We start from the raw sequence: 7,092 nt of genomic DNA, 5'->3' as shown, positions 1-7,092 counted from the left end.
TCAAATTGATTCGATCGTTTCCCTTGTCGCTATAATGGTGCACTTTCAAGGTACATCAAAGTCTTGTCACTATACAGACCCAAGGGGGTCTGGTAATGCTAATCCCTATTGTCGCTATAAATCTTGTCGATGTACAGGCCCGGCGGGGGGGATTTTCCCATTGTCGCCCTATCGCTCCACTATAGTTCTATTGTGTATGTGCTCTCTAAAATAAAGTATCGTATTGTGTATGTGCTCTCTAATATAAACAGACATGAGACATGTGCATCTAAAATTTGCGTTTAATATGCAAGATGCTAGTTATTTAAAACAAATATTATTCGCCAGAAGTGATTAAGAATCCCGTGCTCTACCGACTGAGCTAATCGGGCTGATATCGATACATGCTATTGCTTTTTCTCATCGAGTTACATCATATATATTTATCGCGCATCATTGAACCAATTCGGAAAAGAGATCCAACGATTTATAATATTTCCACAGGCATGCAAAACACAAACTATATTTATTTATTTCAAGCATTATTTTCACCGTCCGCTATGATTATTTCACAAATAATTGAAATACATCATTTTTATTTGTATCAGCAAGACTGAGCAGCTTTCCTTAGTTATATGTCGTCACTTAGGTGCCTGTGTTATATGTATTTGCTTACGTATCTATTTCTGTCATTATGTTCGTAATTAAAATTAAGTCGTAGAAAGTATGACATAGACAGGTCAGATGTTGATTTCCAAATAGTCCTAGATGACTTAACTTACCGTAAACATGCAATCAGCATGCAAAATAAAACGTCAAGATAAATCAATTTCTTCGTGAACACAACTACATTCACGCTAATTGTTAAGGACAACATTTGTATAAATACGTAGCAGTTTTAAGGGTGTAAATGATTGTCACCGAGACGCGGATTTGAGAATAGAGTCGGATACATAAGATTAAGTTAACCTGAATTTTCCTTTGGATATAACGCGTATTTAACTTAAATGTTTGCGATAAAGACAACCTAATTTTGTATTATGCCTATGTCACTACTCAAAAAGCGATGAATTCAAATGCTTGCCTAATACATTCAACAAAATATGTTAATCCATTATGATGCGCTGTGAACGTTTAAGATAAAGTGCAAAATTATTTTTAAGTTTTGTATTGTGTATGTGATCTCTAATATAAAGTATTGTATTGTGTATGTGATCTCTAATATAAAGTATTGTGTTGTGTATGTGCTTTCTGATATAAATGAACATGAGAAATGTGCATCTAAACGTTGCGTTTACTAGCTATTGAAAAAAAATGTTTACCTGATGTGGGGTTCGAATCCACGATCCCGGAATTAAGAGTCCCGTGTTCTACCGACTGAACTAACCAGGCTGATGTCGACATAAGTTATTGCTTTTTCTCCTCCAGTTACATCATATATTTATCGCGCATCAATGAACCAATTCAGAAAAGAAATCAAACGAGTTATATCATTTCCACAGGAAAGCAAAAGACAAACTATATTTATTTCCAGCACTTTTATCACCGTCCGCTATGTTTGTTTCACAAATAATTGAAATATATCGTTATTAGTTTTATCAGTAAGACTGAGAAGCTTTCCTTAGTTATATGTCGTTACTTGGGTGCCTGTGTTATATGTATTTGCTTACGTACCTATCTGTGTCATTATGTTCGTAATTAAAAATTAGTCGTGGATACTCCAACATAAATCAGATGTTTCAACGTTATGTTCGTAATTAAAATTTAGTCGTGGAAAGTACAACATAGATAGGTCAGATGTTGATTTCCGAATATTCTTGGATGTCTTATCTTATTGTAAACATGCGTTTACAAAATGAAACGCCCAGATAAATCGATTTATTCGTGAACACATTTGCATTTACGCTAATTGTTAAGGAAAACATTTTACAATTACGTCGTAGTTTTAATGCTCTAAATGATTGTCACCGCGAAACGATTTTGAGAATAAAATCGGATACGTAAGCGTAAGTTAAAATGAATTTTGTTCTGATATAACGTTTATTTAATTTAAATTATTACGATTAAGATAATAAATACAACATAAGTATTTATTAACCGTATGTCAGTAGCTTGGAAAGTAGTCCAGACTATAACAAAACAACTAGACCAGTTATGCAGAATTCCTTTTACTATATGCTTCGATGCTGCTTTATCATTGTATCCTCTGAGAGATGTTGATCAATGAAATCAAATGTTGGCATCTTTGTACCAGTCTGAACTGTAATAGGCCAGCCGACCAGAACATCGCTCGACCATTTACATCCAGTCGTGACGTAAGTTTGGAAGTGGCTACACGACAAATACACATCAATTTGATGTGCTTGGCGATTCGCCTGTTATGTTTGTTAGGACAGCAAAATCCGAAATTGTTCCGATTGTGAATTTGTCTGCTTCCGTCGCGATATGTTTACATGTTAAAGAATTTTTCTTCAAAATAATGGTCTCATTATTGAGTAATTACAGCGCAATGTTTATTTCATGACATGATATAAATTGCAACGCGATGTTAAAACCGTACGTCGCTATTACTAGCTGGTCCTTCTCCGAGCAAAATTAGTCTGACATATCAAGAGCCAAACGGAAGTATTTTCTTCAATATCCGATGTCATCGTGTCAATATAATGTGATTGTATATGTTATTCATAAAACTCTACTTTGACTATTGTCTTTTAGATCTGAGTTTGTTGTTGTGCATAAAAACACAAAATTGATCCTTTGTCAGAATTTTTGTAAGCAAGCTCTTCGGAACAACGGTAAAGGAAAGTTATAACACGTTGTCTTAACTTAAAACACACTGCCAAAAGCAGAACGATATCTCATTTATAAGTAGCTTCATTACAGTTAAATTTAACTAAAACTTGTTTGAAACAAGTGAAAGCCAAATAAGTCGCCAGCAACATTCTCTTTTAAAAAAAAAGCTTGCAGATTTCTTAATCTTAATTGGAAATACAAATTTTAAATGATTAGATACTGAAACATCATATTTGAGTGACGACGTTAAAATCAAAAGTCAGTGAATGTTTACCTGCCTTGCAAAAAGATTCAACAAAACAGTTAATCCACAATAATGAATAGTTAATCAATAAGATAAAGGACAAAAAATACATTTTCATTATTGTTATACTTATTATATGAGTTATGTGAAATGTGTATCTAAAATGGCATATACTGTTAAAACTTAAAATTTACTCGCTCGAACCCACGACCCCGGGATTAAGAGGCCGGTGCTCTACCGATTGAGCTAACCGGGCTGATATTGATAATAGTTATTACCTATTCTCGTCAAGTTACATTGTACTTCTACTTCATAATAAAACATTAGTGAACTAATTCAGAAAAGAGGTCCAAAGATTTATATTGATTGACAGGCAAGTTAAAGGCAGACAGTATATTTATTTCCAGCATTTCTTCTTCAATGTTCGCTATGATCATTTGGAATACGTCATTTTTATTTTATCATGAAGATTGAGAACCCTTTCTTGGCTACCTGTCTTTACTTATGTATTTGTGTTATGTGCATTTGCTTACGCGCCTGTTTGTGTCATTATATTCGTAATTAAAATTTAGTCGTGGAAAATACAACATAGTTAGGTCAGATTTTGATTCCGAATAGTCGTAGATGACTTCATTTATTGTGAACAGCGTTTAGGATGCAAAATAAACTTCCAGATAAATAAATGTCTTCGTAAACGCAACTACATTGACTCTAATTGTCAAGGAAAAGATTTTATAATTACGTCGTAGTTTTAGTGCTCTATTGTAATGTCAAAAGGGAAAAATGTTTGAAAATATAGTTGGATACATAAGTAAAGATAAAATTAATTTCATTTTGAAATAACGTTTATCCAACTTAAATGTTTGCGATTAAGACAGTAAAGACAAATATAATTATTTATTATACCAATGTCAGTAGCTTCAAAGTAGTGCAAAATATCCCAAAAGAACCAGACGAATTATACAGATTTCCGTTTGCTCTTTTCGTCGTAGCTACTGTTTCATTTTATCTCCTGATCACGGAATTAAATTTTGACATCCTTGTATCGGTGCGAACTGTAATATGCCAGCCGATCGGAACATCACTCAACCATTTCCATGAAGTCGTGAACCAAGTTTGGAAGTTGTTATACGAATACACATCAATTTCATGTGCTTGGTGATTCGCTTATTGTGGGGTGCAATTCGCTTTGTACGACAGCAAAGGCCGAAATTGTTCCGATTGTGGATTTGTCTACTTCCGGCGCCATATTGTTCCATGTTAATGAAAACAAAGCACGATATACACAAAAGTCATTTTGCTCTTTTCTTCGAAGCTGCTGTTTCATTTTATCTCATGATAGATGTTGATCAAGGAAATTAATTGTTGAGTATTTAGTATTTACCGGACTAATACGAATGCGCAATATCTGAAAGCCCGATAAATTTGCTTCTTATTCTAAAACCATCAATATATCTGTATTGGCTTCATTTATCAAGTTGCATGTAAAATGATGTAATTGAAATTAAAGAATGAGTAAACGTATATAATGAAATAGAGGGTAGAGGATGTTAAAAGTAATAATTTAAATAATATGTTGTTAAATATTGTCTTAGTAAATACGTGATTAAACCAGAGATATTACTACCTGCAATACGAGCAGACAGATTCTAGTGTAGTGAAGATAAAAAGGGGACAAATTATTTACAGTTACTCTGTAGTATTTACAAGTAATATGTGGTTCACTTGAAGTACTATGTTCCATAGCAATATACATTTTTACAGTTGTACTAATTTACCACTCTGATCGTTACTTTAAGTAAGTAAAATATAAGCGCCCGATGTGGGGCTCGAACCCACGAACCCGGGATTAAGAGTCCCGTGCTCGACCGACTAAGCTAACCAGGCAGCTAGTAACATCTAATTTATCATCCCGTGGTCTAGGGCGTTTTATGTTATCTAGATATATAGTAACGATTAGTAACCCGTCTACTAATTAAAAACCGGTTTCCCACTTTAGGTGTGTGTGTGTGTGTGTGTGTGTGTGTGAGAGAGAGAGAGAGATATTGGCGGATAAAATCTTATCTTTTCATCCTTCCATGTAAAAAAGCTGAATCAAAATCAGCATTCCCTGTCAAATATGTTTATGCATCAAAATCAGCCAGTTATACAGTAGAGGCTATCGTAAATATTCGGAATTGATACCAATAGCAACGTTTGGGACAGCAAGCATTTAGTAGATAGTAAACGGACATACTGTGATATTTAATGAACATACTTTGATATTTAATGGACATACTGTGATATGTAATCACTCTTTTGAAAGTGAAACGAATAATGAATATATTCATTTAATTTTATTTGGATTGCAAAGCTGTGTGGAGCCGTGCAGAAAATAAATTAATTACATTATTGTTGGCCATACTGCATTGATAAAGCGATATCACGCTAGAACGAATTTTTGTGTATTATGGAAAGAGTAAACTGTATCATAGAGCTAGTGAACTGTGTATTACAGAGCTAGTGAACTGTGTGTGTGTGTGTGTCTGCAGTGTCTGGTTATCTGAAGCCATCCAATCATGCATAAATACATAGATCCAAAGTGCCAATAAAATGCCAAACCATTACAATAATTGTAGGCATGATTTTTTTAGCAAATGTCTTTTCAATGTTTATTTTTCTCTACGTCTTTTTTCCCAGGTGTAATAAAATTGTATTAATTATTCATTAATCGTATTAGTGCTTATAAATAACCATGTCAAAAAGGGAGCATCAAGGCTGGATAAGCTTCCACTGGGGATTAGATATGGATTGAAGACATTTTCTGGTGAGCTTGATGAACTCATTCCAAGGGGGTCACGTCACTTGATCAGAGACACCTGTAGCGATTGTTATCTGACACATATTCTGGTCATAAATATGTATTAGCCGGCTTTGTGTCTCCGATTCACTATCCATTACAGGCCTGTCTGACAAGTAATAATAATGGTGATGACGATGATAATAATGATGATGATATAAAATGAATTATTATTATTGTTGTTGTTGTTGATCTTGTTGATGTTGTTGTTAATGACAAAAAAAAAAAAAAAAAAAGAAAATCCCCACCACCATCCCCAAAAATTTGAAATAATAGTGACCTCTATACACTAATTTCGACTTAAATATCTGATTTTGAACTTTACGTTTCTCTCAGCTAAAATGGTGTAAAATACATGATAAGCGTCTGACGTAGCTGATCGAAGCTGTTATTGTGCTACAAGTAACCTCATTACGCGTTTATGACATTTATATCATAAGTATGCATATGATTATCAAAGCAGAACTAGACCATTGGAAATATTAAAAGTATCAATAACAAATTATTAGAGGGTATCAACATTACTGACTTCTGCACAGTCGTACTCAGGAAGATCATGGCTATCCATGTTGTCAAAATGCTATGTGAAATATTTTTTCTTGAATGTGTACTATTTTTCAAGAGCATTGTGTTTGTTTCATTTAATTCACATTTAAGTCTATGCAAAATGTTGTAGTTCAGAATAAAGTTTCAAACGCTTCGCTAAAACATTTTCTAGAAAGTGATCAAATGGAACAAAGTTGCAAATATTTTCAAAGCTTTAAAACAAATTATGCACTGCAATGTTCTTAAAGGTATTCCGTTTCTATCTTTTAGTTCATTTTTAACTGTCCTGTAGTTAATTATAAATAATATATTTTCCTACTTTAGGTAGTTAATCGTTGGTGTATAAGTAACGATGACACCATTTTATACGCGAAGAGTATGATTACGATGATTTGGACATAAAATGATAAAGACTCACATCTTAAAGACAGTTGTCAAAGCAAAATTTTGTTGACTCAGCATAAAGTATGTATTTATATTAGATGTCCAAAAAAATATTCGACGTGTCCTGACGATAAACTCGCACATATCTAAGAGATGTTGCATCAATACAATTTCAATTAGCTCAGTTTGAAATGCACGATACTTTTTGTAGATTTGGATTAAAGAGTAATGTACAAAAACATATTTGCAAAAGAGACTGGAATTCTACTGTAAACTGGATCACAATTCTTATCCAGTTTTCCAGCTG

The 7,092-nt window shown here is 33.5% G+C and overlaps 2 non-coding genes across 2 annotated transcripts; both read right to left on the bottom strand.

The window, feature by feature from the left end:
• Nucleotides 1-1,298: 1,298 nt before the first annotated feature.
• On the bottom strand, nt 1,299-1,371 carry Trnak-cuu (transfer RNA lysine (anticodon CUU)). The gene has a single exon. It is a non-coding gene; the product is annotated as a tRNA-Lys (tRNA).
• A 3,459-nt stretch (nt 1,372-4,830) lies between these two features.
• Trnak-cuu (transfer RNA lysine (anticodon CUU)) lies at nt 4,831-4,903 on the bottom strand. The gene has a single exon. It is a non-coding gene; the product is annotated as a tRNA-Lys (tRNA).
• Nucleotides 4,904-7,092: the final 2,189 nt, after the last annotated feature.

The sequence above is a fragment of the Sinohyriopsis cumingii genome, chromosome 10 (genome assembly GCF_028554795.1).
Source record: "Sinohyriopsis cumingii isolate HCF-2022 chromosome 10, ASM2855479v2, whole genome shotgun sequence".
NCBI lineage: Eukaryota > Metazoa > Mollusca > Bivalvia > Unionida > Unionidae > Sinohyriopsis > Sinohyriopsis cumingii.
Note: the sequence above shows the minus strand (reverse complement) of the source record. Positions and strands in the feature narration are given on the sequence as shown.